Source organism: Gobio gobio, assembly GCF_949357685.1.
Source record: "Gobio gobio genome assembly, chromosome: 21".
Lineage (NCBI taxonomy): Eukaryota > Metazoa > Chordata > Actinopteri > Cypriniformes > Gobionidae > Gobio > Gobio gobio.
Window position 1 is genome coordinate 25,385,932 of NC_137117.1, and position 26,156 is coordinate 25,412,087.

Consider the following 26,156-nt stretch of genomic DNA (forward strand, 5'->3'; position numbering starts at 1 on the left):
TCCAATTTTGGTGAGCTTGTGCAAATTGTAGCCTCTTTTTCCTATTTGTAGTGGAGATGAGTGGTACCCGGTTGGGTCTTCTGCTGTTGTAGCCCATCCGCCTCAAGGTTGTGCGTGTTGTGGCTTCACAAATGCTTTGCTGCATACCTCGGTTGTAACGAGTGGTTATTTCAGTCAAAGTTGCTCTTCTATCAGCTTGAATCAGTCGGCCCATTCTCCTCTGACCTCTAGCATCAACAAGGCATTTTCGCCCACAGGACTGCCGCATACTGGATGTTTTTCCCTTTTCACACCATTCTTTGTAAACCCTAGAAATGGTTGTGCGTGAAAATCCCAGTAACTGAGCAGATTGTGAAATACTCAGAACGGTCCGTCTGGCACCAACAACCATGCCACGCTCAAAATTGCTTAAATCCCCTTTCTTTCCCATTCTGACATTCGGTTTTGAGTTCAGGAGATTGTCTTGACCAGGACCACACCCCTAAATGCATTGAAGCAACTGCCATGTGATTGGTTGATTAGATAATTGCATTAATGAGAAACTGAACAGTTGTTCCTAATCCTTTAGGTGAGTGTATATAGGCAAAATAAAAACTGCAAAGTGTCCTGCAAATGTCCCAGGGCTAGACCTTTCTTGCCCTTCACTGCCTTAATTTCTACTTATATCCTTCCGGACATCCTCCATGGGACTCGAGGCCGGTGTGTTGTACAGGTTTCTCTCATTAGCATTCGATCCACCAGCCTTGTTCCGCTTTTGGCCCCGCCCTGCTTCATACCACAGTAACGTTAATAAAACTCGAATACATTAGCTCATCCATGAACATGATTTAGTCTCGTTGGCTTGCTTTCCATCGACAGTGGAGGTGAAGACGACACCTCCCATGATTCCATGATCATTCAAGGCGTCATCAAGTTACACCTTTGTTTTGAATAAGCGACCTCTAGCAGGAAAGCTTAAACTTTGCCTTTAAATTGAAATAAAATATATTAAAATATTCATTTAATGTATAATCTTATAAAATATATAAATATATATTTTATAGTATTTATATATTATATTAATATATAAATACTATAAAATATACATACTTTTATATTTATATTTATTATGCACCCTAAAATAGTTTGAATAACAAAATTAAAAATAATACGATTTGGATAAAACCACATGCTAAATGTTATGTGAATTTGATTTATGTATAACTCTCTCCTGCTCATAACCTTTATCCTCCCCAACAGCCTGAGTGAAACAGATGCAGAGATGTTGCTTTAAGAATCTGCACAGACCACTGAAGGGAGTATGCATGGTTAAGATGACCTCAGTGGAATGGCTGCCCATGTAAATGTTATTTGTTTGTGGAGGCCAGTGAGTAAACCTTGTAATGCTGATGTATGGTGCAGTTTATACAGAGGTGTCAACTCGGCCCTTGTCTGACACCTGAAGTGTGGGAGACCTAATTGCACACAGCCATAAATAACAACAACAAGTGAACAGAGAGGTTTCCTCAAGGTGCGAGGGTCCTCAATTATCCCATTAGCAGCTGTGAAGCCATTGAGATAAGGCAGCAAATGTTGTATTTGGTTAATGTCTGTCTACAACCATTCAAATTACAACCATTGTAAAACATCTGCTGTATCAAAATGCATGTTTTAGACAGAATAACTAAAATACTCTTAGCTGTTATGCTAGTGTACTTCAAAACACTGACAAAATGTACTTTTAGCAGATATTTCTATTTAAACATATTTCTGTTACGAAAAATTAAACCAAAACATTGATGACTCATCCTGCACTACATAGAATGTTGTCCAATCGAATGCTCTCTAGGATGAGCATGCCACACCCCCTGATACCACCTGCAACCAACTAGAGAATTTAATAGTTTTAATAGGAACACACACATTCATGACCACGTGAAAATTAATTTAGTCATTAGAGGAACATTTAGTTATCAATGATTTTATCCATCTCACTTCCCATCAAATTTAAACTGTTTTCTTCCTCTTTTCTTTAAGAAAAAGTAATCTAGATGTGACAAAGGCTACCTGTGCCATAAAAGAGCAGAGCAGAGCAGACAAATAAAAGAGCAGAATGTGGTGAAAGCAAATAAAGGAGGAGGTGGAGCGGGAACAGTTTTACTGCTGCATGTTTAATTGAAGTCATTGATGGGAGAGTGGCACGTTCCCTCGGGGTCGTGAGGAGAAAGGACAGCTCAAAGCGAGAGGAAGGGGCTGGACCGCTGTAAAACAGCTGCTTTTTCACAAAGTCATCCATTTCCAGTAGAAAGTTATATTGTAGAGTCAGATTTTCATGGTAATAAAGGGGTCTATTGTTTTTTTGTTTTTTGTTTTTTAGCCCTGATGTCCAAGTAAACACCAGTTGATTTCAAAAGACAAACAGATGTACAGATAAAGATGAACCATATGCTTAAAATCAACAGGAGATCTAGAGTTTTCTTAAGACATTTTTTATTTTATTTCAAATGGACCCTGGAAGGTTTTACCAAATCATGGAAAACAAGATCCTTCTGCCAATCCAACACCTATCATAAATAGATTGAAGCTGTTAGTTAAATAAGTCAAAATCCCTCTTTTGAAGAAGAATATAAATAAATGAGTGAAATAATGTGATAAATGGAAACTCTGGCTAGTTTGTGAGTTGTTGTTTATGTTTGGATTGAATGGAAGTAAATTTAATGTTTAAAACATGCCTGTCAGAAGTGCACCGTTTGGTCATTTGTCCACTCAGTGGATGTGGAAAAAGTATCAGAATATAATAAATTACTCCACCTTAAATTACATTTTCTATACAACATTGTGGTTTGCATTATTTACAGTCCCTGATCATCAGTCTGCAGTCTTGTTCATCTTAGTCCATTTGTCTTTCACTGTCAAGAAATTTGGCATTAGTCATTCAAGTGCTTGGCTTTTACATCAAGATTTAAATTAACTCCAGACTGTTGTGTCTGGAATATCTTCTGTCCACTGAATGACTTTTCCCACAGAAATCTTCTTTGACATACATGGGTCTTGGAAACGTCTCGGTTACGTATGTAACCCTCGTTCCCTGAAGGAGGGAACGGAGACATTATGTCGGAACGTCACCGACATAATGCGAATGCATGTGAGCCCAAGGGATCCCCATAACCTCTGTGGCGTTCCGACGCAACGTCGAATGTGACTGACTGAAAGGGAACTTGTCCCAGACCAAGACTTTCGATCTTAAAATATGAAAATCCATTACAAAAAATATCCACCTACTTGGTTATGAGTGACAGTTAAAAATGTATAGAAGAAAAAAAAAATTATCAAGGTAAATATCACTGTCAACTTATACAAAATGTATACAAATATAATAGAAGTATTTTGGATTTCACATTGTTTAACCACATTGATTGATACAGGTTCTTTAGGTTCAAAAGTGGCCGTATAGCTAAAACACCACCCTGTTTGTCACTAATGTGTTAAGTGAAAGTTCATCCTGCATTTCAAACAAAGCCCTTCACTTTCCCTCCATTTTCAGAACCTAATGCTCTCAGACAGGGAGAGTGATTCTAAAGATGCGTTGCATTTTATTCTCCTGACAGCAGGATGATTAGAGTTTGTTTTCTTTATCTCTTCCTTTTTTGTCATTTTAAGGTCTCTGTAAGTCCTGCTGTTTTGCCATTTTAAGGCCAAACTTTAATCTCTATATCTATGTTTTGTTCTGTCCCCTCCTGCTGAAGACTGAGCTGTGAGACAAAGCGCTGTTTACACTAATGGCCCACTAGGCCTTTCACTGCAGAAACAAACAGCGCTGGGGAAAGTGAATAGAACTTAACATTTTGACATTTTTCCACATGCTCTCAAAACCAATATTGACCTAGCTCCCCTGCAAGGTGGGCTTTAGTCCAAGGACTTGGCATTAAAATCAAACCCATGCATCTCAAGCAGCAGGCAGCAAGTCAAGGGGAGAGCCCAACAATGTCCTGCCCAGGATGGGGTTCTCCAGCTGGGAAGGCAGAGTGGACACTGTCCTGGGCTCAAGCTGGTACACAGAAACAGCCACAATGAAAGGCTTCATGCCACCCCCCTGCTTTAATGATTCCGTCTGCGAAGGCCGATTGTGGCCGAACCGCAGACCCCGCTGGTGCCCGATGCAGAAACAGGAAAGGGACAGCGGGGGAACCCGTAAGTGTAGTACCACCCCATAGCAGGGAGTGCTTCTCAAAGGCCACATTACAATCAATTAGGGCCCTAATGAGCAGGATTTGGACTTGTAACCTGTGGCTTAGAGTCAGTATTTAGCAGAATCTCAGCGGCACAGCTGGGCGACGCGTCAATACGCTCAGAAATAGCTTCGACTGGAAGAGTGACGCGGCGGGGAAGTGCGGCGTGTGTGGAGGTGTCTGCTTCTGCTCAGGAAAACACACAAACACGTAGACTCTCTCCTCTAAATGGAGAAGACACTAATGGTAATGAAAACAAAAGGAGCAAATCTCACTCAATAAAATCCATTCATTTAGCGCAGCTCTGGATGAATGTAGCTAGATGTCACAGGCAGTGAGGTGACACATGGGTGATGTGAAGAGAGCAAGCAGAGATCCTCGAGGCCACAAGTTTACGACATTTACATACATGGCCAGCAGCCGTTTCAACAGGTCTGAGCTCACAGGGGGTCCGACAGAGAGAGTGTTGTGTATTTAGGGGTAACGTGGCCCCAGGGTCCCCACAGTATGACTGCACAGGAGGACTCTCAAATCACAAGGTCCTCCACATCTGAGGGGGAGGGACGTCTCCCCCTATTGTCAGCAGGGGGAGAGAGCAAAAGGAGGAGGATAAATTGATCAGGGTTTATGTTTGGGTCAAATATGGATAAAACCCAAACCAGTAGTTTTTTTAAGTGCATGGTTATACATACCTAACAGATAATATTGCTCTGAGACAACTTTTATTGCTATTCTGTCAACTTATTCTGTGTGTGCATTACTGTTCACATTTTGACATAAAAAAAAAAATCTGAATATCATATAAAAATCTTAATCACCAGTTTTCTTGCATTGTCAGGTTATTATAATGAGCTGAAGTTTGATTGTTATCAGCTCTTTGTTGTACATGTAAACACACTCATTGACAAGATAGTGAAAACAGGGCAGAAAATGATGTGGGAATGAGACTCAAACTCGCGTTGGCCTCATGATGTCTGCAAATGATCTGCGGGACCTGACACAACAGAGTGCACCCGGGGGGCTCCCGCAAAATATAAATATCTAAAAAATAAAATAAAAGCTACTCAAATGAATTTTATGTGCTTAGGCTACAGAAAGTTTGAGCAACAAAAATAAATGGGTTGGATATTCTCAATGTTTTCCAATTATATACAACAGCAAGTAAAAGCACCTTCCTTTTGGCTTCATCAACAAATACATCAAGATGCGGTCTGATAAGTCTGATATCCTTTACCACTGGAGCGAGACAGAATCTTACAGGAGATCGAGGTACTAAAAATCTGTGTAGACCTCTACCAGCGGATTTTGCAAGCAGGAACTTTACAAAATATAACATTTATGGCAGAAATGGGACTAATACAATCCATCTTGTGCAGACCTATGAAAGGTGTGGATTCTGTAATCCACTGCTGCTTCAATGTATATCTAAATGAGTGATTTATAATCGAGGTATTAATCAATATTTATCCTTTTACATATTAAATGATTTGTCTGTTTAATGGAATTTGCTCTCTCCATGCATTTACTTTATTTTTATTTTCTATATTTAAACACTATAAGGATTAATGGTGAATATTGTTCAGTTCCAAGGATGTCTGTACCTCTTACTGAGAGAAAGAACATGCTATCATGTATGTTTTGGGAACGTTTCTGGTCAGAACTTGAGTTCGGACAACTCCAACCTTGAAGAAGCTGTGTATGTGCGCTAGTATTCTGTGTTACAGATTAGGACAACTGGCATCCTAGGGAGATTTACTGACTTGATGTTCCGGACTAGTTGGAAGGTCACACCATCTAAATTCACTCATCTACGTGGTCAGTGGAAATATGCTTCTGTGCATCAGTTCATGTGTGGGAATTTCTATGTTTATCTATTTCTTAGCCAATCAGAATCATTCAACCTGAAGTGATGATATAATTTAAGGTATAATTGTGGCGGAAAATTGTATGTACGCAGAGTTGCCTATGAACTGAAGCTGAAGCTGAAGCTGGCTTCTGCCCAGGAAACTGCAAACTTTTCTTCACTAAAATGTTCTTCTATTTATCATAACTCTGACTCAGAGTGTTCATTCATCATATCTGGTCTAAGTCTTTAACTGTAAATTCCCCTACATCTTCTACATGAGCACTACAGTTCAAAGAGCACATTAATGACCAATTAACAATATTTAAAGCAGAGTATTTAAAATTTCTTAGTATCAATTAGCTTCACTGTAGCCAGCTTTGATTTGACTGATTTGATTAGCTTTGAAAAAGAATATTTCTTTTTACTATTTATGTCTTATTAGTAAGAACATTTTGATTAATTTACCTCTTAAAGAAAGAACATCTTGTAACAATAAGATGTTTGGGTAACACCTTATTTTGGTGGTCCCTTTTTAACATCCCGTTGACCATAAGTATCTTTGCAACTACATGTCAACTAACTCTCCTTAGACTATTAGTAGACTGTCTGCTTAATATTTGCAAACTCTTTATTGTGATGGTCCCCCAACAGACATTCTACTGACTATAAGTAACTTTGCGACTACATGTCAACTTACATGTCTAACCCTAACCCAGTCTACTAATACTCTACTAACACTCTAATGAGAGCTAGTAGACATGTAGGTGCAATATAGTCAATAGAATGTGTTAAAGGACCATCAAAATAAAGTTAAACCAATGTTTAAAGTTATCGCACAATAATGAACACTTAACACGTTAACCTCAATAACAGAGGCGATCAATAAACCACAATAAAAGCAAAAAGATGAGCACTTGAGATGAGAGACCACCCCACAACAAAAACAACAGCTATATAATTACTAGTTAGTAGCTAGTTCAATTAGTAGTAGACTAATGGGCCGTTTACATGACACCGTACTCAACTAAAAACTGAAAACTTTTTATGTTTTTTTGCCTTTCATTTACACGACAACTGAGTTTTGGGGTCCTGAAAACGGGTTTCAAAGTGCAAGTTTTTGAAAACGCGACTGCTTTTCTAGCGCAGTTATGAAAATCATAATCAAGGACCCCTTTAATATTGATATACAGTATATCATTATAGTATATGATTTCACTTTTTTTAACTTTAGTTTGTGTGTAATGTTGCTGTTTGAACATAAACAACATCCGAGGCAGCAAAGCAAAGTTATGACGCTCAAAGTTATATTTTCTTTTACAGAAATCGCCTTTTCAAGACTACAACAAACGGCTTCTTCCCAGGTTAGTGACATCACAGACCATAAAATGTAAAAACACGCAACAAAGGGGGTGATGCCATGTTGGGCTGCTTTAGAGAAGAGGAAGAGTTGTTAAAGTACAACACATTTGAGAGTCTGCTGAAGCTGCCACATCCGTCTTTTCATATTTTATGCTAATCGATGACTTGAAGATAGTTAACTCCACATCAGCTACATAAATTCATTAACCATTCAGAAACGTCCTGTTGCATTCTACATGTTGTCACTTCTTCTTGAGTCTCTCCAACATTATCTGACTCAAGTTTGAACATAAAAGGCTGAACAGTTTTCTGCGTGAGGTAATCGGAGCTGCTAACTCAAGTTCTTGAAGCTCCGCCCTCTTCTAAAAAGGGAGGTGGAGATCACCAGCTTATTTGCATTTAAAGGGACACACAAAAACGGCACGTTTTTGCTCACCCTCAAAAAGTGACAATTTTAACATGCTATGAAAATGTTGGGTATTTTGAGCTAAAACTTCACATACACATCGGACAACAGTGACTTATTTTACATCTTGTAAAAAGGGCATTATAGGACCCCTTTAAGTGACATTGCTAAGGGCTGGCCTGGCATGCATAATACCCCATTTTTAGTAGTTTTCACATGGATCTGCATGAACAGGATCGTTTTGAAAACGTTGTCATCTGTACAAAGAAAAAACTTCGATTTTTAGTTCACTCTAAAAAAAAAGCTGGGTTGTTTTAACCCAATTTTGGGTCAAATATGGACAAACCCAAACGTTGGGTTAAACATGTAATTTGAAAATTTAACCCAATGGCTGGGTTTGTCCATATTTGACCCAAAATTGGATTAAAACAACCCAGCATTTTTTAGAGCGCACATTGCCGTCCTGTAAACGTACCCCAAGTCAACAAAAAATAAAACAATATACCATACATCCATTTTCCAAACCACTTGTCCTAAAATCTTTATTAAATCGGCAGCATCATTTAGTATTAAATGTTCTCTGTTGTCCTCAAAGTAGATGTGTATATATACAACCCATTCTTTTAGATTCACCACAGGTACATACAGGGACAATCCCACTGGAGCAACATGGAGTAAAGTGCCTTGCTCAAGGACACACTGGTGGTGGCAACTGCTGGGATCGAAACAGCAACCTTCTGCGTATCAGTTCACTGTTTTAACCCACTAGACCCCCATCTCACATTGTATCTCATATCTTCGTCATCATCTCGGAAATAACAACAACAAAAAACCATAAGCCTTTGAAAAAAATCTTTTTCAGAGTGATAAATGGATATTGTGGGGCATCACACCGCAAAGCACCAGACAGGAGCGGCTATGAAGTGCTGCCTGAGAGTAATAAAAGTATAGCACATGCACCCATGAAGGGGGTTTTTAATCAAATGGAGTGTACGAAGCAACCAACCCCCCCTCCAAGTGTTCACCTCAGCAACCCCACCCCAACAGTAAGAATTAAAGTATTTAATGTGATTTCGCTGTGTGAACCTCATAATGCATTAAAGGCCTAAATGTCTTGAAGTCCTGCTCCTGCCTCTCTTATCATATTGGCCTCAGTGGGAGCTTGGAGAGGGAGTGAAGGAGCCGAGGTTTATTTTGAGTTTCCCATTGTTTAGGCAGGCCCGTGTTGTTCTTGGTGGCTAAGAGTGAAACTTCATTCCCAGCATGCAGCTCACCCTGTTTGATTAAAACTGAGACTATCATGGAAAGCTAACAGCTTGTGTTTTCAACCGACTGTCGCTCTCATCTCTTTGAAGCTTAAGCAAAGTCATATTTTGCACGTTATATATCAGCGCATGGCTTCTGGAAAGACTAAAATCAATCTAGTCAGACATCCAAGATAGTCTAAACTGAGAAGGTCTGGACGAAGTAGGTTAGTACTTCATCAAAAAATCATTATTGGCACCTCTAATCCTTAAGACATAAAAAATGACTGTCCGGAGAGAACTTCTGAGAGCTACAGACAGCCGTTGGCCGTTTTACACAAAGGCCACACTGATCTAAATGCGCCTGCCAATCACAAAGCAGAGGCTGAGAACTTGCAGTGTTTCATGTGACTGCGATGACATCATGGGGATTGCTGTTGAGGAGCCGTGGACCTTGGGAGCTGTTTGCTGTCTGGCAGGTGTTTCTTTCTCTTTATTTTACCTCTTTTTTATTTTTTTCTTCTCATGCGATGAATGAGAGAGTAAATATCACTTCAAAGAGCAGGGCAGCTCCACATTGAGCTGTGGGAGAGAGGGGCAGGGAGCTCCTGCGGAGAGGTATAAAAAGTTCTTGTCTCTTGTTGGCAAGGTACACCATAGATTAACGGCTCGGAGGGCTGTGTCGGCTTTTATTCACCATCATAAGTCTGGAACACCACAGTGTGATAACCTTGAGAAGTTTCAGGACAAGTATTGAAGCATAAACTTTCGATCAGTGTGATGTTTGTGGCCTTTAAAGGGCTAAAAAAAATGCTTAAAGTCCTGCCTGACCTTTGACCTATACCCTTTTCTCGTGCCTCATTAAACAAAGCAACACATCGGTTGCAACTACTTGTTATCCTACTGTTATGGCAACATTCAAGCTCCAACCTCTTGCCTCAGACCGTGTCGTCATCTACATAAGGGCTATTACCCTTCAGAGAGCAGCACTCCTCCAGAACGGGGTCCCGTCAGCAGCACTTGCTTGGAATCCACCTTATTGTCCAGAGAATGGGGCTGCCCGGGCACAAATTCTTCTATGCTCTTAATGAGAAAGAAAGAATTGACTCATTGGTTATGTTAATGTAGTTGTTTTCACCTCCAAATCTTATCTACAGCCTCGCTGGTCTCATTTAGCTCCGAGTAATTTGACAGCACTGGTGAAGAATGTTGCCATTCAACAAGAGAACTAACTCAGGACTCTTCAAAAACTTCATTTACACATACAAACAAACTCACAAAAGAAACAAATTACTGCTAATAGAACATGTAAAGTGTACAGAGGGTATTTTGAAAAATCTTTTCATAGTTACATGCAAGAATAGCATTTTATAGGGTCTCTAAAAGTCACCATGACACTTCTTGGAATATTGCAGAATAATGATTTTAGATAAGTGATAAATGATTCGTAACTGGGCTTACAACTGACTAAACCGTGGTTATGTCTGAATCTAAATGAACTATGTACTTAAAGTCACAACAGAATTTTTTTTTTTTTATCAATATTTTACCAAACCAATGTTGGTTATTGTTTAGCATATTGAGGTCAGATTGTGATATTTATGTGGCACAAATGCAGTCAGATTGACTGAAGCGGGCATCAGATAAGAACTAATTTATACAACTAGAAAACATTAAAGTTCATATAACATAAACGGCTGTAATCTACTAAAACATCCCTTCACCAAAACACAAAGAAGTAACTGCAGTTACATGGCAAAGCAAGAGATTCAGTAGGCTACTTTTTCAATTAAACTCGGATTAACTCATTCATTCTATCATCTAAACATATCTCATTCAATTCTTCCATATTAATAGCCTAAAATACTCTAATGCTCAAAAATTGTCAGATATTTTTATTTTTTCGAAGAAATTTAAGGGTAGACATCAGGCACGTGCAGAGGGGGGGGGGGGGGGGGGGCTTTGGGTGCTCGAGCCCCTGCCCTTTTTCAAAATGAATCAAAAGTGCCCCTCTCAGACAAATATCAATGATAATATCGTGGTCAATAAAACTAAATAAATGTGATTATTATAACATGAAAATGCATACAATAGTAACGGACGGCTCAAAAGTCGGACAATTTCTGTTGAGGCGTTGCCATAACGCGTTGCTATGGGTCGCGTGCGTTTTGATTGACAGCTGATTTTCCACTGTTCGGAAACGGCTCTCGAGCCAAATATGGTCCTTTCAGAGAGTGTGTGGCCTCACGGGAAAAAAGTAAACCAATATTTTTTTTTCATCCATAATCAGAGCTAATGTGTTGATTTAATTACAAAGCTATATATTAGCTATATATTTGAAAGTATTACACAATTCACCAATGCCCGTTTGTCATGTATAGGCTTTACACCAACCAATCGTGATCTGGCAAAGCAAGTTCAAATTCCATTGGGCGATGTGAAGCGGTAATTTTCTGTTCTTATTCATAAATCGGTTGAAAATTACATGGACAGACAAACTAACGTTTGTGGAACAATTTCCTGCGGTTTGGCTCATTTTATAAATTGCATCACTGACAAAATGGATTTTAACAGACAACAAATAAATTCCTGCACAAAACCACAGCATCAAAAGTCGCATTAATGGTAAGTAACGTTAGTGTTAATTTCACTTGTATTTATGTAGCCTATATTGTAACATAATTTACTATTTCATGAAACTATCAAAGTTAACAAAACCCAAGTGCCACCGGCACCTACAGGCCTATTAGGCTATGTGAAGTGTAGACTGGCGAAATGGTTACGTGAAAGGACTTTATTATACTATTTTTGAATATTATGCAGCATTATGAAATAAGTCTCTTATGTTCATCAAGCCTGCATTTATTTGATAAAAAACTGCAATATTGCGAAATATATCAAAATAATGGTTTTCTATTTTAAAATAATTTAAAATATAATTTATTCCTGTGATCACAGCGGGATTTTCAGCATCATTACTCCACTCTTCAGTGTCACATGATCATTCAGAAATCATTCTAATATGAGGATTTAATGTCAATGGTGGAAACTGTGATACTCTTTTCAAGATTCTTTGATTAATAAATAGTTAAAAAGAACACAATGTAATAATATTTCACAATATTAGGCTACTGTTTTTTTCTGTATTTTTGATTAAATAAATGTAGGCTTGATGAGCATAAGGATATATAAACATATATATATATATATATATATATATATATATATATATATATATATATATATATATATATATATATATATATATATATATATATATATATATATATATATATATATTGCCCCTTTTTTACATTTGAGCCCCTGCCCCTGACGAACTCTCTGCACGGCCCTGGTAGACATCTAAGACGAAGTCAATAAGCCAATGAAACACTGAGAATTCAATTCATTCTCCTTAGCTTTAAAAGAGCAACATCTGAGCAATAAAACTTTTCACTGGGTTAGGCTGATGTCACCAGTGACTGATTAGCTAGTGGTGTTTACCTAAATGAGAGAGAATTGCTGATCCAAATCAGGAGGACTCAAACAGACTCCTCTGGAGAAGGAAACGTTTGTACGCTCTGGGGCCATTTACCTGACAAATAAGATAAGATTTAGCCCCAACTCCTCTGAGACACTGCACTCCTGTAGGTCCCATTCTAAGGACTTAAGTGAGGAGGGTGAGTGCTGGTAATGCAGCGATTTAATTGGATGTTAAACACTCTACCTTCTGTAATGATCCCGTCATAGCAATTACAAGTTTGGAAAGTTCTACCCTCTAACTTCTCCCTTGGTCAGGCTCCAGCAGAGGCATTTTTCAAACAGCTTCAGCCGCCAGAAACATTTCAAACTGTATAAATGATAAAAGGCGTGTCTAGTATGATTTATTGGAAGCCCACAAGCACAAATAGCATCTCAGTTGCTATTCAGGCCCCAGCCTGAAGCCTGGCATACTGCAAGGGGAAGTCCAGGGAAAGCACCGGACCTCACTCCTCTCAGCAGCAAGCTATTACTCTGTCTGTCCAGCCAATCCGTGAGGCACATAGTAAGGGAGTGTACAGAGAGAGGGAATAGGAGTGAGTCCAGACGTGTCCTCCCCAGGCCGAGCTGGGTGTGTTTGCGGTGAGAGAGCGGATGCCCTGTGATTTACTGTCTGATCCTGACTGCAGTCCAGCCTTGACGTCATCCCCTCTCTCCTCCTGCAGAGCCGAGCACACAGGCGCACGGAACACTCCCTGAAACAGTAATGTCTCAACGTTCTGCTCAACTGGCTGCTCTGCCAGGACTCAGCTCTACTGTACACGCTCAGTGGGCTGGAGAGAACAGAAGAAGCAGTGTACGAGCCATGGAGCGTGGGCTGAAGACACACCCAGATGAGTCTAAGAATGGGATTTAACCATCTAAAGGCTGTGTGTGTCTAACAGTCAGCCTAATGGGTATATGAACGAGCATCACAGATGATGTCAAAAGTCTCATTCAAAGCATAATGGCTTATAACTGCGTGAAAGCACGGTAAAAGCCCAACTTCTAAACATTTCACCTTTCTGATGCTCAGTTTGAACTTCAGCAGATTGCATCTGAAATCTTAGAAATGCTGCCTTCGGAGGAGGCATGCCAAGGTAGCAAGGCATCAAGAATTCAACTTTAGCTTCACTTCCTGTCTCCTGCCTTCATCTGATCGATTTTTGAAGGTATCATATGATTCCTTTGATGATATTCCACAATCCTTTGCTTTCCATTCTATGACAGTTAAGCTAAAAAAGAAAGATGGCATCTGAAAGTTGCGGTTGGTGGTCTGTTTGAGTGTAAATGTACATTTTTGACCAATGTTTTCTACTTTTGATGTCATTTAGCGAGAAATTAATATTGTAGTAATTCAATTCGCTTCATTTTCAATAAAGCATTACACTGCCTCAGAAGTCTGTCCGTGCAACAAGTCAGCTGCCTAAGGTGCCGTTTACACAACACCGGTTTCAGTTAAAAACGGAAAACTTTGCATGCGTTTTGGCCACTCATTTACATGACATCAGCGTTTTAGGGGCCTGAACATGCAAACCTTTGAAAAACGGGTTTCAAAGTGCAAGTTTTTGAAAACGATACCCTTATCATCTCTGTGTAAACTACAAAAACATGAATTTGTGAAACCGGTGACGCAATGCACATGCATATTGCATGTTTTCGCAGATTCATGTGAGCATGGATCGTTTTGACAAAAAACACAAAGAAAAAACGTTTCTGATTTTAGTACATCATTGTCATGTAAACATACCCTACGTTTTCAGATGCAGTCCTCGTCTACGTGAATTGAGTTGCTGCCATGTGATTGGCTGATTAGATATTTGTGTTCACAAGCCCTTGAACAGGTGTATCTAATAAAGTGGCCAGTGAGAGAGAAGCTGCATCCGAAATCGAATACTTCCCTACTATATAGTATGCGAAAAACAGTATGTGACAAGAGTAGTATGTCTGAATTCACAGTACTCATAAAAGAGTAGGCAAAAAATACCCAGATATCCTTCTTCTCTTGGCAAGATTCTGAGTGTGCATACGATGGACACTTTACTATCCCGTGAGGACATGAAGCGACGTAACTGACGTTGGTAGGACACATGATAATGACAACATGGCGAATGTAGTACGTCCAGATTACATTCATACTATACACATTCATACTATATAGAACATACTTTTAACAGTTGTGAAGTAATTACTTATTCAAAATAAGTACCTATTTAAGAGAGTTAGCGATTTTGGATTCAGCCGTATATACACTCACCTAAAGGATTATTAGGAACACCTGTTCAATTTCTCATTAATGCAATTATCTAATCAACCAATCACATAGCAGTTGCTTCAATGCATTTAGGGGTGTGGTCCTAGTCAAGACAATCTCCTGAACTCCAAACTGAATGTCAGAATGGGAAAGAAAGGTGATTTAAGCAATTTTGAGCGTGGCATGGTTGTTGGTGCCAGACGGGCGGGTCTGAGTATTTCACAATCTGCTCAGTTACTGGGATTTTCACGCACAACCATTTCTAGGGTTTACAAAGAATGGTGTGAAAAGGGAAAAACATCCAGTATGCGGCAGTCCTGTGGGCGAAAATACCTTGTTGATGCTAGAGGGCAGAGGAGAATTGGCCGACTGATTCAAGCTGATAGAAGAGCAACTTTGACTGAAATAACCACTCGTTACAACAGAGGTACGCAGCAAAGCATTTGTGAAGCCACAACACGCACAACCTTGAGGCGGATGGGCTACAACAGCAGAAGACCCCACCGGGTACCACTCATCTCCACTACAAATAGGAAAAAGAGGCTACAATTTGCACAAGCTCACCAAAATTGGACAGTTGAAGACTGGAAAAATGTTGCCTGGTCTGATGAGTCTCGATTTCTGTTAAGACATTCAGATGGTAGAGTCAAAATTTGGCGTAAACAGAATGAGAACATGGATCCATCATGCCTTGTTACCACTGTGCAGGCTGGTGCTGGTGGTGTAATGGTGTGGGGGATGTTTTCTTGGCACACTTTAGGCCCCTTAGGGCCAATTGGGCATCATTTAAATGCCACGGCCTACCTGAGCATTGTTTCTGATCATGTCCATCCCTTTATGACCACCATGTACCCATCCTCTGATGGCTACTTCCAGCAGGATAATGCACAAAGCTCGAATCATTTCAAATTGGTTTCTTGAACATGACAATGAGTTCACTGTACTAAAATGGTCCCCACAGTCACCAGATCTCAACCCAATAGAGCATCTTTGGGATGTGGTGGAACGGGAGCTTCGTGCCCTGGATGTGCATCCCACAAATCTCCATCAACTGCAAGATGCTATCCTATCAATATTGGCCAACATTTCTAAAGAATGCTTTCAGCACCTTGTTGAATCAATGCCACGTAGAATTAAGGCAGTTCTGATGGCAAAAGGGGGTCAAAAACAGTATTAGTATGGTGTTCCTAATAATCCTTTAGGTGAGTGTACATTGTAATATATTATATACAGTATACAATTAGAATTTTTTGGGGGAATTGTAATATATACAATACTACACCATTTTTTCATATAGCACCCTGGACAGAAAGTCTTGAACCTCACATAAATAAGTTAAGACATTACAAAGAAACTGTCCACTGGTGAAACATCTTTCAAGATGTATAAATATAAATTGATTCTGCATAATTCAACAACTTTTCCAATAAGAAAAAGTGCAGAAATTGACAAAAGATCTGCATCCGCAAAATCTTGGCCTGGTAATAAGTACATGCCTTACCATTCTTAAATTACTTCTTGCTATTTGTATACCAAGCAATACCTTTCATCAGTGCTATTCAACACTTACAGAGGTCATTGTTTCTCTGTCCAGGGCTGATTGGGTTGTGAGGAGTAATAGCCGCAGACCTGAGAGGTCAGAGGGCAACTCTCAGTCCATTCAAAGCATGGCTAAATGAATGAGTAGTGACAGCCCTGCTCTTGTTATCAGCCATGATGAGTGACGGGTTGAGTGAAGAGGGCTGTGCGTCCAGCGCTGGTTTGTATAGGTCTGTAGGCATGCAGCATGTCAATTCTAGAGCTGGCCAGTGCCTGGCCCTGCCGGTTCCCATTGTTTTGTGGGCGCTGATAACCCAGGCGACCTCAGGGAAGCAGGTTGAGCCATCAGTCTGTGTGTGGTAGAAGGGCCTGTCAGACCTTTGTCATCAGATCACTCATTAACAAACACTTCCACCGGTGGAGAATAGATCTGTGATCAGTCCTGGTATGTTTAACTCAGAGCAAACACACAGGCCGCGCAGAAGGTTGAGAGGATGCAGTGTGTCTGTCTGGAAAGATTTTAATCACATTTCCTTTCAGCTCCCCCACCTAGGCTTGCCTATTAATGCATCCATATCTTTCTATGATAATAACACTTCTGTCCTTTCAATTTTCCTTCATCTATGGTCTCACAATTCCTTAACCCCTTGCCATTCTAGGGGACTTCTTCTACTATTCTAAACAATGTTTGAAACTTTGTATTAGCACTTCTCATGTTTACTGCCTTTTTAGGATTAATCACTTTGTATGTCGCTTTGGATAAAAATGATGTAAAAATGATTTGTCAGTTCTCTTCATGCAGTAACATTAACTGGTTTTATTCAAGCCAAAATTATTATGAATCAACCTAACTTTACACCAAAGTAATTTTAAGGGTGAAATCAAATAGAAATTGATCTTTAAGGAAACAAGTGCACATTATCACATCATCAGTGTGTGTTGTTAACTTTGCTAATTGGCCAGATTCCCTACATCATGTGACATATGGAGGCCACATGTCTGTCTGAAAAGCTGATTAGCAACTGAACTGGTGTGTGAGCCCAATGACTAGCAAAAAAAAAAAAAAACAACATCAAGAGATAGACTTTCAGTCAGACATAATTTATTATTAATAGACACTCTTATCCTATACTGCTGTGAAATGTTCCTATGTACTTTATCCAAAAGCTTGATAAGAATGGATTATATTACACAGCCATCCAAAATCTTTGTAACAGGATAGGACAATGGATGTGGGTTATTAAACTAAAAATAACACTCATCCTATTCCTGCCTGTATGACCTTTAATATTTCAGAAATGACTCATCATGAAGAGGAAGGCTGTGGTCTGAGACCCTTCCCTGAAGCCTCCCTCCCAGGCCTGGAAGAGGGGAGCACAGCCTGCCCTCTGCTGAGTGAGATACTGCTCATTGTGGACCACAGCCAGACTTATGAGTCAGAGAAAGTCGGCTGTATTTATCTTTTGTATCCTGTACTTAATGTAAAGACACAGAGCTTTGAGAAAACATTAATGATAACTACGTGTCTTGAAGAATGCTGCCTTATACTTGAAAGAGAGTAAAACATTCAACTATCATTAAACAAGGCCTACCGGAATGACAATGAAATATCAAATTAGTTTAGCTATGTAAAAATAAACAATGCAATTCAGTGTAATTGAAATAAAAGTAAATTAACTAAAAGACATAAATTCCTACATAAAATAGATAATGATAATAACAAGACATGTCAGATAAAATGTGTAACGTACACGGTGGTATTATTTACACGCATTACAAATAAATGTTATATGACAAATGTTGTCTAGGAACAGAAAAGGCGAAATAATATGCGATCTTCTAAATCCTCTGCTGTAAGATTATTCTCGGCTGCCACCTTGTGGCCAAAGATGGCTACAAAGATAAGGCCTATACGTATCAAATTAAAATGGTTACATAAAAAATAAAAAATAAACATTCAAATGTTTAAATAGTAAAGATACATTCCCCACGTTTTGTGTTCAAATTTGTTTGCAATAAAATAAAAAAATAGAAGATTTACGAACACGAATAATAATATTAAATAGTTAAGATTGTTTTAATCTTTTATTATTAAGTCATTTTATGTTGAATATATGCGTGTGCGCTTAGTCGGAACCTGACACTCGTGTCGCAAATCCAGTCAATCAACAAGTAAACCTAACTGAACTGAGAAGCTGAAATGAGCAGTTTCTATCCTCCTTAAATGGCATTCAACCTTCTGTAAATAATGGGATTGAGTAAAGCACGGCTGAGGTAGTATTCAGTGTGTCTGGTGACCGCTATCACAGCGAGCTCAGGTGCTTTGTACGAGACAATGCGCATTTGTTGTCATCTGCTCCCGCGTGCATGGATGAGTTCCGAGCACCGGCCCGTCAAATTCCCTCATTGTCTACAGTCAGCAATGCTTTCTACTGCCTCCGGCTCACAGGTAAAGATAACGACAGGACAAAGTGGGGCACATTCTCACAATACAGTACCTATGTTGACAGAATCTGTCGACATGTACGCTAACGTTTTGGGTCAGCTAACTGGGAATGACGTGCAGGCCCACCTGAGGTAACTTGTCTCGTATTTCTAAAGAATGTGCTCGTTGGTTGTGTAAGTTAAGTTTTACTCACTCAAACAATTTACACTATGAAGACAGGCGCATTTGTTTTTGGAATGTAGCGTTGTTTGGTGACTTTACTAGGAACTGCAACATGGTTTATTCCTGGAAGTTCCAGTGGCAGTTGCTCAGCTGGCGCAGGTTCTCCAGGAAAGTGCAGCACAACCCAGAGGATGCAATCTTTGCTTTATGTGGTTGCTTAGTCCCTGGAATGTTTGTCATGTGACTATCACTTGTCAAATGCTGTCAATAAAGAAAAATGTATGTCATTCCATGCTTTGAAAAGCAATTTTTTTAAAAGCAATTAGTAATCTAAAAGCACTCTGTCACTGGTAAAATAATCCTCTATAATTACATAAAATACTTAATATATTTTGTCCGTCCTGATTTGTGAACTTAGATTACAAACACTTTTGTTATCTAACAATTTAAAATCATTTGAACAATGAATTTTTGTATGCATACAGACATCCCACCTCTCCCGGAAGATCTGTGAGTCTCCGCATATTGATAGCGGGCGGCTCCCTGACCCTGACGCCCACAAATAATAAACAGTTGCTGCATCCGAAATTGCATACTTCCCTACTATATAGTAGGCAAAAAATAGTATGTGACAAAATAAGTATGTCTGAATTCACAATACTGATAAAAGAGTAGGCAAAAAGTACACGGATGACCTACTTCTTCTGGTGAGATTCTGAAGTGTGCAAACGATGGACATTTTACTATCTCATGAGGCCACGGGAAAGGATTTATGAATGGTAGTGAAGTGACGTAACTGACGCTGGTAGGTCACATGATAATGACAACATGGCGTACTACAACATGTAGTATGTCCGGAATACAGTCATACTACACACTCTCATACTATATAGAACGTACTTTTTAGCTGTAGTGAAGTACTTACTTGTTCAAAATAAGCACCTACTCGGGAGAAGGCTATGTTATTCCAGACAGCCAATATCCTGAAAATCTAGCGAGCGAGAGAGGAAGCCTGTTTCCACCTGGTATTAAGATGCGTTTTCGGTGAACCGATCAACAGTGGTCAGTCAAGGCACATTACCGTCACACCTGGTAGTATAATGTGTTTCAAATACGTCTTCTGTGACCACTTGCTTTTGGATTTTGGGGAGGCCCTTGTATCTTTTTTTCTTGACACTCAACTACATCACTTTTACCTTATAAAGGTGCATGAATACTGATGAATGAATGCACCCATTTTTGGCGGCTTATGTGAATGAATATAATTGTAAAAAAAAAATGTCATTATATTTTGGGTTGTGCCATCTTCCGGAAATTCGTTTTTGCAGGGCGGGATGTCTGTGCATACACGATGAAACGAAATTCCATGTGGCATTTCTATTGTCACAAAGACAAAAGTATACGTTTTTTATAGAAATGATTTAAATAGACTTATGATTGGTAAGATCTAATGATTACAGTTCTTCCGCTTTTGGCAGGTGGGACAAAAGGTTCATTTTAAACAGTGGTTCTCAACAAGGGGGCATCGGCAAAGTTCCAGGGGGCCCAAATTATAAAATATATTTAAATTTAGTTATATTAACAATATTAATCACTTAAAATAAACATGACAACATTAAACTGAAAACATCATATTTTTTAGCGTATTTATTTTATTACAACAGAAATAGCAGAGGTACATATCAGTTTATATACATTTGACAATAAAACTGAAACACCTGGTTTTAGACCACAATAATTTATAATAGAGCATCAGATCTTCTTGGGAATGACAGATACACATTCTGCACAGTGGCCAGAGGGATTTTGAGTCATTCCTCTTCCAGAAGAGTGGCCAGATCACTGTGATGCTGGTGGAGGAAAACATTTTCTGAATTGCTCCTCTAAAGTACTCCAAAGTGCCTCAAATATTTCGATCTGGTGACTGCAGGGCAGGCCATGGGAGATGATCAACTTCACTGTCATGTTCATCAAACCATTCTTGCTGTGTGTATTGGTGAACTGAAAAAGAACCATAACATAATGAAGAGGTCCAGGTGAGGATATATTTCAGTTAACTAGGTATCGGAGACACGGACCAAGTTGCCCAAAAGCAACAGAATTTAAACTCAAGACACTTAGCATCTGTAGCAACAATGACACAATTGACAAAGCTTCCAGAATAGACAAATGTGAATTTAATGATTTTTTTGTTGTTGAAAAAATACCACAACACTGTCTTTTGTCACACGCGTAACTGAAGAGGAGATGCCATGCCATGCTTTGTTGAAAAACTGTCACTTGACCTGGGTGTTTCTATTTACAAGGGATTGAAAAGTCAGGTGATGAATAGTCGCAGCTGAAACGGCAGTACAATTAGAGAAGAAACACCACTGTATTAGCCACTGCTAAGTAGTCCAAACAGATCCCAATCTTAATCCCAGAAACGGATTTATTGGGCTTAATCCTGTTGATGAAAACAGAATCCCACCCGCGTTCAGACAGCCCACCGCCCCAGGTGCAGTAAGCTCACAAGACAAGGCTTTCCTCCCTCTTTCTCAGTAAAGCTCTGATGAATTGATAGTGTAGGACCTCGCTGGGCAACGTGCCCGGTCTGTGGTTGGTTAATTGGTGGGGGGAATGTTTTCCCACAGAAGCCAGAATCAAATGTATAAAGGTCATGAATAATTAAAAGAGTGAATGCAAAGTGGGTTTTGTTGGTCTGAATGTCAAGCAAACTTCTCACTTCAGAAAGTAACTTAAATAACATTCCTTCTGTGAAAGAAAAGGGACTCCGAACACTGCTGACTTGTTATTTGATGTGTAGTCTTCGGTTCTCACGTTTAATTTTTGCATGATTCTGTGATTCAACGATGACTCTGTGAGACTCTTTGCAGACTTTTGTGAAGGAAGGGAGAGCAGAAGGCATGAGACACCGCTTAGATCTGTGTAGATAATGGGATAATGAGAGATCCGTTATCTTAATATCATAATGACTTAATAGCACTTTGCAAATTGGGCAGATTAGTTCATCCTACTGTCTACATTTATAATCTTGTTGTCTGTAAACAGGACCTCGGACCCCATTTGCCATATACAGCCAATTGGACTGAACAGGAGCCAATGTGAGCAATTTTGTACAAACGATACACCTGTATATTCACATTATTTGCTTAAATGGAAATCATTGTAAAATGTTACTTGATGGATTTGTTGCAAAAGCATGATCCGGTTTGCTAGTGTCTTTTTCTGTACTGTCCTTGTATAATATGCAGCACATGTTTTAAGCACTGGTGATGGAGTCAGACCATAACGGCAGGGTCAAATGATCAAAATGTGAACGTGTTCTGACTATGACATTAATACCTTGAGTGCCATGACCTGCTTCTAAGCAGTGGAAAAGAAGACCCTACATACACACATGATATCACAGCAGCAAGCTGGCAAGAGACACGATCATATGACCTCCAGTGTGAGAGTCCTCCACAGTGTCAGCTGATGGAATCTTTTTGACTGCAGGCAATACAATCCTTTGGCTTCCTCACTAAACCTGCATGTACCAAAAACGTAGTTACCAAATTGGATGTCATTGGAAACTAACATGAAAGAATATACCTTCAGTATTGTAAGAATTATATAAGAAATTTTATTTATAATACATGTATTTTGTATATATTTTAGGGGGGAGGGGGAGCTGAGGTGTCAGTGGAAAATGAAAGGAAAGACTTTACGTTGTATATACATACATTTATTGTATTTTATTGTAACAATTTAATATATTGTACACTCATTTCATTTGTACAGAGAGTCTGGCCACTCTCCATTGACAAGCATTAACTACCTTGAAGAAGGGTACTCTGTTGAAGTTTAAAACTATTGGATCTGCCCACCGCCACTCTGGATCTGCCGTAACTAATCGCTAATGTTTCGTCGTGACGTATGTCATCTCAAACTAACGTCATCGTTCTCAGCCACTCCCTCTGTTCGCTGATTGGACCGGTTAAAATTTGAAGAAAACCAGATACCGCAATCCCAGACAAATTGAGAATTGAAAATTGAGCGAAAGTACGTAGGAGGGCGGAGCCATGCAGGCTAAATATATTGCAATATAATTATACAGTTATCAAAATCAGGGTACCCGCGGGATCTTAAAAAGTCTTAAATGTCTTTAAATTCAAAATCAAAATTTTAAGGCCTTAAAAGTCTTAAATTCGCTGAAGTATTGCGTTCTAGGTCTTAAATAATTTTAAACGGGTCTTCATTTTCCTACGTCCATGTAACGCTACTCCATTGCTCATTGAAATGCTTCCGCAATGTTTTAGAGTGTGTGTGTGTGTGTGTGTGTGTGTTCGTTTTTTCGCTAGTGAGAGACCAACATGCATCTTATATAGCAGCCAATCAGCTTTCATGTTATTGGCGCGAGTCTCTTTCGGATTGTACCACAGACACATCAAACGGATTTTATTCTTCAGCTTCAGTTCTTCCGTTCACCAGTTCTTCCAGTTCACGCGATCGTGAAAGCAAAGGCGAATCTTTCTCACCTGCCATCTCGTATAATGACCAAATAAAAGTTTGATCTGCCCGATAGCACTAAACAAAGAGTTTAAAAAGCGATGGAAACCCCGAACTCATTCGCTACTGACACACGGACTGATGTCAGACTGGCTGCGGATTCTGTGCCCGCGTTTGCCGCATCAGCGCTCGCGCGAGTGTACCGAACATAGATATCCATATCTATGGGCTCATTACTGTAGGTCTTGAAAAGTGAAAGCAATCCAATATAGCCTAGCCTATACCCACTCCTGCCTGTGGAGTTAGTATTAATCAAACAACAACAACGGGGAAAAACAAACAGTAGCCTACCTAAACTAAAGCACTGTTTGTATCTGTATATTTAAGTTGTATTTATTTGTCCTATTGTCAAACAAGATTCATGCATTTTGTTTGTTTTATTGACTATTGTGCATCTAATATAATGATATGGTAAATGTGGCATCCTAAAGGCCTGTACACACCGGGACGAATATCGCGCGCGCTTATCGCCAGCGTTTTTCGTGCCGTTTTTCGGCGCGTCTTGAGTGTTCACACCCAAGCGATTTTCACTGGCGCTGCGCCGAGTGAACGTGCACATTCAGTAGATGCGCTCCCGGTACACAAGATGGTGCTGCGGCACTTTAAGCCTCTGACACTCGCTTGTCACACAGAAGGAGAAGAGAGACAGTATTTACGTGCTTGCCAAAACCATAGACATATTATGTTTATGGACAAAACCATTCACACACTTTTTGCTAACTGGCAAGCAGCATTAGCAGTTCATCTTCTTCTTTGTCTACTTACTACTTCAAGATTCAAGAGTTTTATTTGTCACATACACAGTTATATACACAATATACAACTGGCAGTGAAATGTAAACAGGTCCGCTCCATGGACAGTGCAAATAACAGTTACAAGAAATTAAAATAGAAATAGAATAAAATTAGAATAAAAAGTATTAACATAAGTAGAATTATAAATAAATCAAGTAAAAGATAAAAATAGGAAATAAGATAAAAATAAAAATATAAAAATTAAAATATAAAAATATAAAAAAATAAGTGGATATGATAAGTGAGATAAACTGTAGACTTAGAAATAAGTGGTTAACATAAATATATATATATGTATATATAAAGAAGTATAATGTGCAAGGTTTATTACAGGTTGTTACGCAGTAACAATAGGAAAGTAAAGTGCAGTGCAATGGCAGTATGTGGATGTTAATGTTTAAACTGGATGTTTATGTGTGTGCGGGGGTGAAGTGAAGTCACGTGACTGAGTTCAGGAGTCTGATGGCCTGGGGGAAGAAACTCCTCCTGAGTCTTTCAGTCTTTGCCATCAGGCTACGGAAGCGCTTACCAGATGGCAGCAGGGTGAAGTGAGAGTTTGCAGGGTGATTAATGTCTCTGATGATTTTGGTAGCTCTACCTCTGCAGCGTTTGGTGTAGATGTCCTGCAGAGACGGGAGAGCTGAGCCTGAGATGCGCTCGGATAAGCGCACCACTCTTTGCAGGGCTTTGCAGTCGTGACTGGTGCTGTTCCCGTACCACGCTGTGATGCACTGAGTCAGGACACTTTCTATCGCCCCTCGATAGAAAGTTTTCAGGATGGCTGGTGAAACCCTGAATTTCCTCAGCTGGCGCAGGTGGTACAGTCTTTGCCTGGCTTTTTTCACCTGTGTCTGGATGTGTGTAGTCCAGGTCAGATCCTCGGAGATGTTCACACCCAGGTATTTGAAGCTGCTCACTCTCTCTACCGGTGTCCCGCTGATCATGAGAGGGGAGTATGACCGATGCTGTCTCTTCCTGAAGTCCACAATCAGTTCTTTGGTCTTGTTAACATTCAGAGAGAGACAGTTGTCCTGGCACCATGATGTCAGTTGCTCCACTTCGTCCAAGTATGCCGTCTCATTGTTGTTGGAGATGAGACCCAGGACAACAGTATCATCAGCAAACTTGATGATCGAGGTGGAGCTGTGTGTGGACAAACAGTCATGGGTGTAGAGAGAGTAGAGCAGGGGACTCAGCACACAGCCCTGTGGAGCTCCAACACTCAGGGTGATGGAGGTGGAGGTGAACTGGCCTACTCTCACCGCCTGGGGTCTGCCAGTGAGGAAATCTTCAATCCAGAGGCAGAGAGAAGAATTCAGGCCTAGATCCAGGAGTTTGTGTGTTAGCTTAATGGGAACTATGGTGTTAAAGGCTGAGCTATAGTCAATAAATAGCAGCCTGACATAGTTCCCACTTTTGCTGTCGATGTGAGTGAGGCAGGAGTGAAGGACGTGAGAGATGGCATCTTCAGTCGATCTATTGGGACGATAGGCAAACTGAAGAGGGTCCAAAGTGTCAGGAATGGAGGAGCAAATGTTGTTTTTAATGAGTCTCTCAAAGACCTTCATGACTAAAGATGTGAGAGCCACTGGACGATAGTCATTTAGGCAAGAGGGTTTACTGATCTTAGGTACAGGGATGATGGAGGATCGTTTGAAGGAGGTGGGGACAACAGATGTAGCAAGGGACTCATTAAATATGGATGTAAAGAGCCCTGCGAGCTGATCAGCACAGGACCGCAGAACACGACCTGAAATACCATCCGGCCCAGCAGCTTTCCTGACATCCACACGTTTGAGTGCCCTCCGAACCTCGTCCTCCGAGACA